Below are 12,823 nucleotides of genomic sequence, written 5' to 3'. Positions count from 1 at the left end.
CACCACTTCATTACCATAAACAGCTCACAGTGTGTCAGTCCCGTGTAATTATGGTTCCCCACAGCCGGCATCTTGTTCACTTTCCGTCAGTGCTGGAGCTTCCCTGGGATCCCCTCCCAGCCAAGCCCTGCTGCCTGAACTCCCCCGAACCGTAATTACGTGTCATTTATTCTGCAGCTGATCGTTACACTTACAAAACAGAGGCAAGGATATTAAATGTATTCCGTTGCAGCCACACTCGCCTCTGGTGGCTGGGAGGAGGCTGTGTACGCAGAGGGCTCATCAGGAGAAGGGACCCTCCAAAAGGAAAGTGCTTTGGGGAGGGCGTGACGTGCCAGGGAGCCCTGGGGAGCCCCAGCAGCGGCGGGTCAGGGTCAGTGGTGCCTGCAGAGAGGCAGAGGGCAAGGCATGGTGCCAGTCACTGCCCAGGTGGGATTTCTGCCCCTACTCCCACTGCCAGGGAGGGAATTGCTCTGCCACCACCACCGGCACAAGAGTGGGCATGATCACATGGAACAAACTGAACACACAACGCCACCATCAACACCAGTCCCCACCCTGGCCCCTTTAGGCCACCAGTGTCTTTGCCAAGGCAGACACTGGTGTCCTCCTCAGCTGCATCTTTCCATGGGAGTGCAGGAACAGCTGGGAGCCAGGGACAAGGGTGGGCACTCCAGACTGTCCCTGTGCTGCTGAAGCAGGGAATGGGGCTGCCCCTGCTGCTCTGCCCTCCAAAATGGGGCTGTTTCCTCACTGCCTCCCATTTAATTCCACTGTCACACTGAAAGTGCCCTGGTGAAAACATTTGCCATCAGTTTTGTTCAACAAATGATGCCAGTGTTTGGAAACTCCCTTTCTTGCAGCTACAGAAACATAACCCTTCCGGCCCTTCCCACAGGCACAGCAAAGTGGTTGGTGGGACAAATCCCACAGGTCCATGTGGTCAGAACACTGTCTCAGTGGGACAGGGGAGGAATCTGGGAACTGATGAACCAAGAGCACAGAGAACCCAGAAGCATCACACTGTGGCTGTGGGTAGAGCTGCAGATGCCACCACCACCCTAACCCCACAATGGCAAAAGGTAGAAACCCAAAGAATGCAGCAGCAGCCCTGCTCCATGCTGGTAACTGCTCCCAGTGACAGCACTGGAGGGAAGGACATGGCATGCAATTAGAATACCTAGGACAGAAGAGAAATACCCTGTATAGAAGAGGAATACCTGGCAAATGACACAAATACCCAGTATCCAAGAAGAATACCCAGTACACAAGAGGAAAACCCAGTCCATAAGAGGCCTACCCAGTGCAGAAGCAGCATACTCAGCACACAAGATGGATCCACTGGGAGAGCTCCATCTCCTGACCCCAGGCTGTGCTCCACCTAGTTCTCCTGCCCAGAAGAGCCAGTGGTGACCACAGCCCCAGCCCCACTGGGTTCCATGAAGCCTCCCCAAGGTCAGCCACCCACCACTGCTCCCCTGGGCTGGGCACTGCTGCAGGCTCTGTCCCTCCTCACCCTGCCCTGCTCTGTGCCAGGATGTTCTACACACTGAATCCACTCCCCACAGAGCAAACACAGAGTTCACCCTCAACAGTCACTCTCTGATCGTTTCTGGGGCTTTTAACTGGAATATCCCCGGAGTTTAAGCGGTGGTGTTTGCATAGACAGCAGCATTAGTGGGGCACTGGGCTGTGACAATATAAAATAGATATTGTTAGAAGCCACTTAAGCCTTTCCATGGGAGGATTGTGGAGCCCTGGAGCAGAGCCCAGGGGATGGTCATTTATTGCCACTGTGACCAGGTCAGTTACTCCAGAACTCAGCAAATTATTTATGAGGTGGTTGGCCTGTTAAAACATTAACACATCTATCACCCTGTTGCTGATCCTGCTCCTGCATTCATGGCACTGCTGGGCTTGGGAATTTCCTGGTGTTTGATTTGCTTCAAAGCTGCATTAGCAAGAAAACCCCCACCCCCAGCTCCCACTGTGACAGAGTTATATCTGGGCTCACCAGCTCCTCCAAACTCCCCGAGACTATTTTTCCTTCTGGTTTTGCCTTTGCTCCTGTTGCCTTGTTGCATGGTCAAAACAAAGGCACAAATTGCCTTTTTAATTTGCAGAGACACTTCGGAACAGTAAAAATTAAATGTAGCTTTTACCATTGGAATCTTGCCCTGCCCTTTAAGTACAAGTGCTGGCCATGAGAGCACAGGACGAGCCAGCCCAGCCACTCCTCTGAAAGTGATAAAGCATCAAATCTGGAGGATAAATGGGCTGTTATGGCTGTGGGCACCATGTGGTGACAATCCAGCAGGGAGAGGCTTCCTGGGAAGTGGGGACATTTATTTCTGTCTGTCAAGACACAGGAAAGATGGAGAACATACAAGGGATGGGAATTAGTGTCTTAATCTACTGCATTTACTCTCGTCCCTTTTTTCAATGCCTTTGGCTACTCATTTTCCTGCATCTGATATTTTATTATCACGTCTTTTATGACATTTCCAGATACTTATTAAATCAAAAGGGAGAGTTCTGCTTTGTGTGCTGGCTGGAGACCCAGCAGAGGGGTTGGGGATGCCTGGAGAGGGGGTTCTGAACCCAGCTGTCTCCTGGCTGGTGGGGAGCCTGGAGGGAAGTGGGAGACCCAACCCTGCTCATGTGGGTGAGAGAAGCACGAGGAGGAATAAAACCACAGTCCAAGGAGTGATGGGTAGACCCTGGAAGCTCACCCTGCCCCTCTTGCCACAGTCCCTCCAGCTGGGGGTCCCACCCAGCTCTGTTCCATACTGGGTCCAAGTCCCCAGAACTGCCTGCTGTGCCCTCCGTGATAGACAAGGAGCTGCCGCAAAGAGGGAAGGGAAAAGGTGCTCTCCATGTCCACTACAGACTGGTCAGGAAGCAGCCAGTGTGGATCTCTGTGAGGACACTCAGCTTTAGCTGAACAGGCTGAGCCAAGCCTGGAACTCCATCCTGGCACATCTTCCTGAGGCAGAGCCAGGGGGAGGCTCCCGCCCCATGGGCTGCTTCCCTGGCTGTGGGCACCTCAAAGGTCCCTGCACTCCAGCCACAGTGGGATGCACATGGCTGGGACACCCCCTGCTTACCCCATTCCCATCCCCACTGGCCTCCCCGGGGCTGCACAAAGCAAACTCTCCATTTGCTGGGGCTCTTAATTACCAACCATTTGTTCACAGCCTCTGACGAACTTGTTCTTAATTCCCCAAGCTGTCCATGGGGGGCTGCTCTCCAGTGCTTCCTGCACTTTTGGCTCTGGGTTTTGTAAGGGATAGGAAATTGAGCATCCCAGACAGGTCTCTCAGCAGAGTCCTGGTGTCCTGCATAGTTCAGCTCTTGTGCTTGAAGGTTTAAAGTTGGTGGTACCTGCAGCTCTGAAGCAAATTCAGAAGCAGAGACAGCTGTGGGAGACACACAGCACAAGGTCCATGTGGGTGGAACACCTGGGAGAACTGCAGAGTGGCAGTCAGGAAGGTCCCAGGGAAAGGTTCTGAGGAAATGTCCAGCCCCTGGTCCTGGAGGAGGGTCCCGGGGAAGGTTCTTGATGCTGGCACTGAGCTAACTGCTGGACCATAGCTGCCCCTCTCCTTGCATCAGGATCTTCACTGCTCTGTGGCTCTCAGCTCCTCAGGAGAGAGACTGGCACTTGAACAACACTGGAAGCAGCAACAGAACCTGGAAGAGAAGCACCTGGGGACAGCCCTGGAGCCCGTGATCCCTGCAGAGCAACAGGAATGGAGCAGAGTGACAGGGCTGGGCCCAGCAAGAGGGGCTTCACTGTCAGCCCCAGACCTGGGAGGAAGGCAATGTTGGGGAGCAGGAGGAGGAGGAGGAAGAGGAGGAGAGAGGAGGGAACCTCCCTGCATGGGGAGCTCTGGGGTTTGTGATTTGAGGTGTTGCTGCAGTGGGATTTGGCTGCCCCACTTGCTGGCACAGCAGGTGCACAGCTGGCAGTTTGCACCCTGGCCCCCAAGAGGTGACACCAATGTCCTGGCTCCTGCCAGGAGCTGTGTCTGCAGCTACAGGTGCAGTGAGACCCCACAGGACACGGGCTGGACATGCAACACAGGGGCTGCACACTTCAAATGGCACGTGATGGATGCCAAGCTGGCACTGGGGCTTCCACCATGACCTCTCCCTCATACTATGGGGGAACATTCACAGGAGCAGGTTTTGCTGGGAGCAGAATTCCTGCCATGGAACTATTACAGAGCCAATCAAACCCAATAAAAATCCAGGATGTGAGCAAAGTGCTGTGGGAGAGCAGAGCAGTGAGTGGGGATGGGTCACTGCTTGGTGTGTTCAGGGCCAGCCTCCTGCCAGGCAAAGACAATCAGTGTGAGCAGCACAGAAGAATCATCCTCCAGCAGCGCCACCACGGGAGCTGCTTCCCTGCGGTGGAATTAAACAGGAGCTGAACTTGGGAGTGTCAGCAAACATGAGACCAGGGCAGGACAGACGCTGATGCCAGTTAAAAGCTTGTGGAGCTCATTCCCCCAGATGGCAAATCCTGACTGTGTTTGCCGAAGCCACACATTCCAGGCTTGCACAAGGCTGGCCAGGATGGGTGATTGGCAGCCGCATTCAGCATTCAGAAATCCCTTTCTCTGTTGTCTCGGCAGGATCCTGAGATGCCTCTGCAGCACACGGCTTCCTTCAGCAGCACAAAGGGCTCCCAGGGGCCTGGGAATGCCGCGAGTGTCGAACGTGGGATCGCTGCTGTGCCATCGCTGCCCCAGAGCGGCAGCTCCTCCCGGGGCCAGCCCCAAGGAGCTTTGGTGGATAATTAGTTCAAGGACAAAAATAGTACAAAATTGTTCCTGATGGTTAAACCTGCTCAAATACGCGTGTGGGTTTGACGATCGCCCCCATGCCCTGGTTCTCTGGGCACGTTCCCTGCTCCCCCGTTCCTGTGCTGACAAGGGGGAACAAAGGCTGGAGCCGGCACAGGGCAGTAATTCATGCACAGCCCGGCACAGCTGCCCTCTGCCAGCGGCTGCCAGCACCCCAGCCACGGCTCACCCGCCGCCATTCCCATGGTCTCCAGGGAGATGGAGATGGACCTGCATCCTAATGATGGGAGGCAGCACCCGCACCCACCGCCAGCTCCCTCTGGCACCGGCACTGCCGGTCACAGACTCAGCCCCAGCTCCCGCACAGCAGCGAGTGGGGACAGTGGGTGGCCCCACTCCAGCAGGAACATGGTTGGGGACATCACTGAGGAGCCGCCAAGGCACCGGCCAAGCACCCAAATGAAACATGTATTGTTTGAAAGCCGCCACTTTGGGACCAGCATTCCGGCATTGGCGCTGAGCTCCTGGCACCAACCACCCCTCAGATGAGGAAGGGAAACGAGCCCCCAGACCCACCCCATGCAAGGCATGGCACAGCCAAACCCTGACACGGAGGAGAGGTGGTGGCTGCAGAGCACCCTGCCCCGAGGAACCCTTGGTGGAGCATCACGATGCTCAGAGGATGGAGATGGGACAGGCGCCGGCAAAGTCACCCCGCCCTGACGCCTGACCCTGCCCGAGCCCCGTGGCAGTGCCACAGCCCTGGGGCCACCGTGGCTGCCGCAGCGCGAGGCCGCACGCGGCACAGCCCACTCGTGCCCTGCATGATAATGAGCCAGCAGAGCACCAATTAATTGCTGGAAGTATCTGTTCACTCACCGAATGGGGAGCCGTGGTGCCGGAGCGGAGGGCAGGGCTTGGCAGCGCTGCAGCGGCACGGAGCGGGTACGGCTCCACCACGCCAGGCAGGTGAAGGCAGGAGACAGACCTGCTGATATTTTTGTATTTAAATTTCTTTTTTTTGAGCTCACGTAGCATTTAGGGTCACATGTTTCTGCGAGCATCGGTCGCACCGTCACGTGCCGGGGTCAGGGCCCACGTGATGAGCAAACCTGATGAAGTGCCACCACAACCCATTTTGCGTCGATCCTAAAAAACTTAGTTGTTAAAACCTAATTTGTAAAGGGGTTAATGAAATAATGAATTTTTGAAGCAGGCTCCTACCCTTAAGGACCAAATAATTTCATGGGGAGGGGGCAGGAGAGCAAGAGATGGGAATGAAATGCCAAGATTTCGATGAATATTTAATACACCCTCCACGCTCCTCAGCAGCTCCTGCGCTTGGAGCGGCGCCAGCGCCGGCTGAATCCACCCTTTGTTAATAACCAAATCAACGCCGCTGCTGCTGGTCGGTGTTTGTGGCTCAGTCAAGCTGGAATGTGCCACAGCAGACTGGGGGGCTCAGTGAGCAACCACCCGTCCCCATGGCACCACCGACAGACCCCCAGGCTGGACCCCGCCCTGCCACCCCTATAGAACCCTAATACACCTACATACACACATGGATATTTAGAAGTGTATATATACGTATTTTTTCACAGCCAGAAATAGCACAGGATGGTTCCAAAGGCTCATTCCTGCTGCATCAAGAGCAGAATTTTGCATTGTTTGAATTTTTCTTAATTTCAAACAAAATAACAAGGCACATACATTTCTGTGATTCCACAAATAAGCATCTCCTCCTCCCCACTTGACTGACCTTCCCAAAGTGCTTGTGGGACTGGAGGGGCTGCTCCCATTATCAGCAAGGACAGGATTGTCCTGACACCCCCAGCATGGGCTGGCGGGGAGCAGGGAGGTGAGATTTGGTACTGGGATGGGATACAAATGAGCCACGGCCCTGCGGAGCATTGAGAGGCTGGAATTCCACCCCAGCTCTGCCTGCACAAGGATGTACAGATGAGGGAAATAAACAGGAAAATCTTCCCTCTGAAAATCCATCAGTGCAGCACAATTGGAAACCCTGGCTCTGTGGAGAGGATCAGGGTCCACTGGGGACATCACGGGTTCCTGCCACCCTCTTGACTCACAGTTAGTTTAACTAATTGGGCAACAGCTCCAGCATAATTCCCTTGATTCCCCCCTCCATTGGCTGGACGTGCGCTGCAGTGTGTGCGTGGCCAGCCAGAGCTTCATTGGCATTCCTGGCACATGGAGCCGAGGCAGAGGGCTGGCTGTGGCTGCAGGCTCCCAGGAACCACAGCGAGGGAACACACTGCTGCCCACATGCTGGGGAAAGGGTAAGGGAGGGACAAACCCAATGTTCACCTCGTATTCCATCAGCTCATGCACGGCAGGGAGCAGGGTCCTGTGTGGGCAGGCTCAGGCTGGGCAGCTGCAGCTCCCACACCTGCTGGCACAGGGTGTGGGAGAGGGGTGGTGGCTGTGGCAGTGCCTCACCCCCATCACAGGCTGTGCTGGGGGCCGTGGTTAACTCAGCAGGTGCCGCTGCCAGAACGCGCTCACTGCGCTCCCGGAGCATCACGAGGGCTCCAGTGCAAAAGGCAGCAGCTCAGCCCATGGGGAGGGCGATCAATGCCAGAAAAATCCCACTCTGGGGAGCCAAAAGGGGTGGAAAACCATTGGGATCAGGCAACCTACAGCCCCCTGTGCCCATGGGCTGGTTCTGTGGTGCCAGCCTGGCTGAGTGCTGCAGTGCATGGCCCAGCAGCAGGAGGGGGGTCAGACCTGCTGCCCCACAGCCCAGGTCACCTCTCTGCCCCAAACATGGACATGCACCTGCCGAAGCACAGGGGCACAGGGCTGTTCCACGTGTGCTGCTGAAGTGACAGGATCCCACCTGGATGGGGACAGGTACCAGATACCACTGTCAGCTCTGGGACCCCATGGCAGGGCAGGAGGCTCAGCACCTCTTGTCACCCAGTGCCCAAGGGTGCTTTGTCCCAGGGAGGGTGAACTGTGACCTGTAGCCAAGCTCCCAGTGAGAGCAGCTCAGGATCAAGCAGCATCAGGCTGCTCCTGTCCCTGTGTCCTCTCCACTGGCTCCAGCCAGCCAGTGCATGGAGAACACTCACTGGGAGGGACACAGAGGGTCTGGTGGCCAGGGGTGCTGGCACAACTGCACTGTAGGAATGAGGTGCACTCGCCCCTCCCTCCCCTGTGCCCAGCAGTGACCATGGCACAAGTGCAGGAAACCACTTCCCGGGTCGTCTCCAAGTCCCTAGTGCTGCCACCCTCTGTCCCTCATGCTACATCCACTGAGCTCACCGTGGGTGGCTCCTTGGTGCTGGAAGGCAGGATTTAACCCCTCTAGTGCTGTCAGTGTGCAGTGAGCTGATCTGGGGAACCTGGAGCCCCCAGACTGGGATCCCTGGGGTGCTGCTCACACCTCTCTCCATGCACGGGCTCTCCATGCAGCGGTACCCCCTGCACCAGTGCCGGTTTCAGACCCCTCCCTGCACTGCTGGGATGCCCAGGACGTGGGGACACAACCAAACCCAAACCATTGGGCTCCTGCACATCCCACACCTTTGCCCCGGCCAAGCCCCAGCAGCTGTGCCAGCCCCGTCCCACACTGGTGGCTGAGCCAACGTCCTGTGCCGCTCCCCAGCCTTGTGCCAGAGAGCCTCAGCATCCCCTGGGTGACATCAGGATGAGGCTGGCAGTGGAGCCAGGCACGGCGAGCAGCAGGGACATGGTGGGGACAGTGGGGACATTTCACATACCTGCTCTGCTGGAGTGTGGCCTCTCCTCTTTGGGGAATGGGGCTCGTGCAAGCGTGGGTGGTGCTGCCCCTGCACGAAGCAAGCTGGGCAGCTGCTGGGAGCTGGCTCATCCGTGGAGGAGACAGGGAACACCTGGCAGAATTCCCGGCATTTCCAGGAGCTTTTCTTCCTTTTCAGTGGAGATGAAGGAGTGCCCCAGCTTCATCTGTCACTCCGGTGCTCCTGTGTGGAGCTGTCGGCACTGGGTTATGTCCTTGAGACACAGACTGGTGCCATCTGGGCAAAATGCCACGAGATCCCAGGAGACCAGGGAGTTCCACGCTGCATCCAGAGCCTCACAGAGCACTCAAAGCCTCACAGAGCGCTGAGCCCACCACGATCAGCAACGATTAACTGCTTTGTGGCTGGGGCGAAGCGTGGAGCAGGGTGTGTGCAGGGGGAGGCTGGGCAGGGAGCAGGGGGCTGTTAACCCTGTGCCAGGGGTACCTCTGAAGTGGCATGAGGGTCTGGCACAGGGGTGACCATGGGAGCAATCCTAGCCACTGCAACTCCTGAGAGAGCTGGACTCTAAACCAAAATCATTCTACATCTCGTGCCAGACATCTGCTGGAGCCACCATCATGTGGGACTGAGACTGACCCTAAAATCAGACTTCAAGCACCTCTTACCTGTTGCCCTCCACTCTCAAGATCCCTGGTTACATTTTCCTGGGCATGATTTGCCAATTCTTCCATTACCTACATGGAAACACAGCACAAGTGCACTCGGCTGGGGAGTGATAGGTCTCTCCTTCCTCTGTAGCCAGTGGGGCAGCTGGAGGGTCTCATAGTGGGGGGACAAATGGACCCCCTTGCCCTGGTGTCCCACGCCAGGTTGGACAGGGCTTGGAGCAACCTGGTCTAGTGGAAAGTCTCCCTGCCCATGGCATGGTGTGGAACTGGATGGGCTTTAAGATCCCTTCCAACCCAAATGATTCTGAGAGTCTGTGACACCCTGCCTATCCAAGCCCTACAAGAATTAACAATGATGATGGAATGGATTTCACTTAGAAAGGTTTTAGAAAGAATTAGCCAAACAGTTCTGACCTTACCCTTCAGAGCAGCTCTGAGGTGGAGATTCCTGTCCCTTGCTTGGCACTTTACATCCCAAGGTCACATGCTAAGACAGAAGTGAAATGATGGGATCTCACTGGAGGGACAGGGACACGTGCCCTGCACAGACCGAGGTCCCCTGGCAGCACCAGCACTGGGTGTGGGGGCCCTTCTCCTGCCCACCCAGCAAGGGTGTACACAGTGTCCGTCTGTCTGTCCAGGACCTCACATTCCCACCCTCCCACCTCACCCTGTGTCAGTCACTGCTTGGAGTTGGGCACCTGGAGGATGCACTACATCTAATTAAAATGTGCATCCAGTTAATTACTGATAATCATGTATCTCCCTCTCCAGGACAGGCTCCAGAAAAGAATAGCAAAGCAAAATGCTTTGTTTCCAGATTTTTAAATGAAAAAGGCCAATTTGTGTTAACATGACACCAACAGGCAGCACAGCATTTCTGGGCTCCAGCCCGTGCTCCCCAGCCATCCCACGTCACAGACCAGGAGATTCAATTATCTGGCAGAACATGTCCCAGAGGCATCCAGATAATTGCAAACACAAGTACAAAATCTGCCACTAATTATTAAAGAAATACCAAATAAGGAAACCAAGTGATGGAAAAGTTGGTGCTGGTGCAGAGACCACTCCCAAGTGCTGAAAGGGCAGCGTGTCCCAGAGCTGCCTCTATCATGGTGGGACCCCCAAACCATGCTGGGCTGAGGGAGAGGAACCATTGCAGCCCCCAGACCAGTCCCAGCCCCTTCCTTTTAAAGAAAGGCTGTTCCATCACCTAAAACAGTATCAAGGGCTCAGGCTCCAGGATTCCTCGGTGCTCCAAGCTGGCCTTAAACACTTCCAGGGATGGGGCAGCCACAGCTTCTCTGGGCAGCCTGTGCCAGGGCCTCACCACATTCACAGAGAACTTCGCCCCAGTATCCCATCTAATCCTGCCCCCTGGCAATATGAAGCCATTCCCCCTTGTCCTGTCCCTCCAAGCCCTTGTCCCAAGTCCCTCTCCAGCTCTCTTGGAGCCCCTTTAGGCACCGAAAGAGCCTCCTCAGAGCCTTCTCTTCTGCAGGCTGAACAACCCCAGCTCTCCCAGCCTGTCACCGTAGGATTTAACTGTGATTTAAAAAAAGAAAAAAAAAAGAGAAAACCCAAACCAAATGAATGAGAACCAACCCCACAGCTGGATTTGCAACGCAGATGTACCTGCAGGTAACCCACCACCACTGCTGGCTGGTGCTGCCTGCATTCACCAACCGCTTCCATCCTTTGAGTTCAGCTTTCTCTTGCCCACACTTTTCCACCTTGGCTGTTTATCCTGCCCATGATCCAGATGCTCTTCCTTCACTTCACAACTTCCTCAGTGAACGGGGCTCTGCTTGGCTGCAGGGTGGTCACACCTGAGACCTCCAGCCCTGCCAGGCCCCCACAAGTGCAGATGAAGGTGTACTTGGAAACAGCCCAGAGCTCCCGTTTCCCCTCCTGGTGGCCAGGAGAGCCGGGGAAGGGGATGCTCCGAGCCATGATGCTCCACCTGCCGCCACGCCAAGGGGCTTTGGAAGGCAGCCCATGTTTGAGGGCTCCTGAAGGGAAAGCAGCTCCTCCCTGACAGCGTTTTGGCAAAAACAGTGTTATTTAAACACAACAGCTTATTCACTCAAAGTAAATAATAATTAAACAAACCCAATTAAAATCAGGAATGCTCCAAAATTTTCTCAGAAGCATCTGAGTCTCGACTCAGAAGCATCTTGACTGTGGCCAAACAGCCAGGGAGGGATCCCCAAATCCTCTGAATCCAGACCTGAGCACGTTCACCTATCCTGGGCTGCGGGGCCAGGTGACACATGAGAGCACCCCAGCCCCAAGGCACAGCTCCCCAGCAAGGATGTGTGTCAAACAGCACTTAATTATATCTCCACAGTGACTATTTTTTCCACCATGTCCTCATTTCCCTCTGTCCTTAACGCGGAGCGTCTTCATCTGCGGCACAGAGCGTTTCATCAGCTCTGGCATCCCGTGCTGGGCAAGGCTCTCTCCTCCCATCAGCATAATCACAATAATGGCAAACCCAATGAAACCAAGCTCTTTTTGAGAGCATCCCTAGGAAGCCCAGGAATCTGGAGAGCTGCCAGGTGCCCCTGGGGCAGGACTGCGGGCAGGGAGTTCCCCCCTTGGTCTCTGCTTCGCTTCTCATCTGGCAGAGCACGGTTGAAGGCTGCTGGCTGGGGAACCACAGATGTCACCCACGTTTGCACACATCTTTATTTGCTTTCCTGTGAAAGATCACGATATGTTTGTGCTGCTGACAACCCTGAAAACAAAACAAAACAAAACAAAACAATCCCCCTTTGGCAGCTCCCAGCTCAAGGAGCTGGGGCCATGCCAAGGATACTGGGGCAGGGCTGACCTGAGTGGTCCCTCGGGAGACACCGAGGGTGAAGGATGAGCCCCAACAGGCCCTGGGCAGGGCTCACCTGCTCAATCCCTTGGGGAACATGAAGGGCTAAGCTCCAGCAGCCCCCAGGAGGGCAATGCCACCGACACCCACAGCCACCGTGCTGCTGTGCACGGCCAGATCTCTCAGTCCTTGCTGGCTCCATGTCACAAATTCAGAGCCAGTGAGCCCAACAAATAATTGTTTGCAGCTGTCATTAGCTGAAAACAAGCAAATCTGCATATGCTTAATCTTAATTAGGCAACTTGGCAAGGAGCCCTTGCTTGCTGCTACTAAACAGCCATTTCACTCACAAAAGGGCAACAGAAACCCTGGCATGTGCAGACCCACACACAGACATGGCCAAGGGCTGTCACTGCTCAATCCAGTTGTCACTGGGATGTCCTGGCCTTAATGACACCCAATCTCCACCCTGCTGCCTTTGATGGCTGAGTACCACTCCCCACTGCCCCCTCTTCCTTAAAATTATCCAGCTAATTCAATTTCCATTTCCTAGCTCTCCTGCCACTGCTCAGAGCAGGATCCTGCCTTTCCAGGCTTTCCTGTCCTGCCAAACCCCTTCTGATCCCCAGAGGGGTCAGGGCTGCCACCACCACATCCAACACTGACCAAAAAGTTCTGGTAAACACAAACACCTCTTTTCTCTCTCAGGAGAGAAAATACAATTACAAGGGGCTTAGCCCCTGTGTGCAAATGTTTGCTGGCAAATCC

This window comes from Pithys albifrons, chromosome 16 (genome assembly GCF_047495875.1).
Source record: "Pithys albifrons albifrons isolate INPA30051 chromosome 16, PitAlb_v1, whole genome shotgun sequence".
Taxonomy (NCBI): domain Eukaryota; kingdom Metazoa; phylum Chordata; class Aves; order Passeriformes; family Thamnophilidae; genus Pithys; species Pithys albifrons.
The sequence above is the reverse complement of the archived record's forward strand: the minus strand, read 5'-3'. Positions refer to the sequence as shown.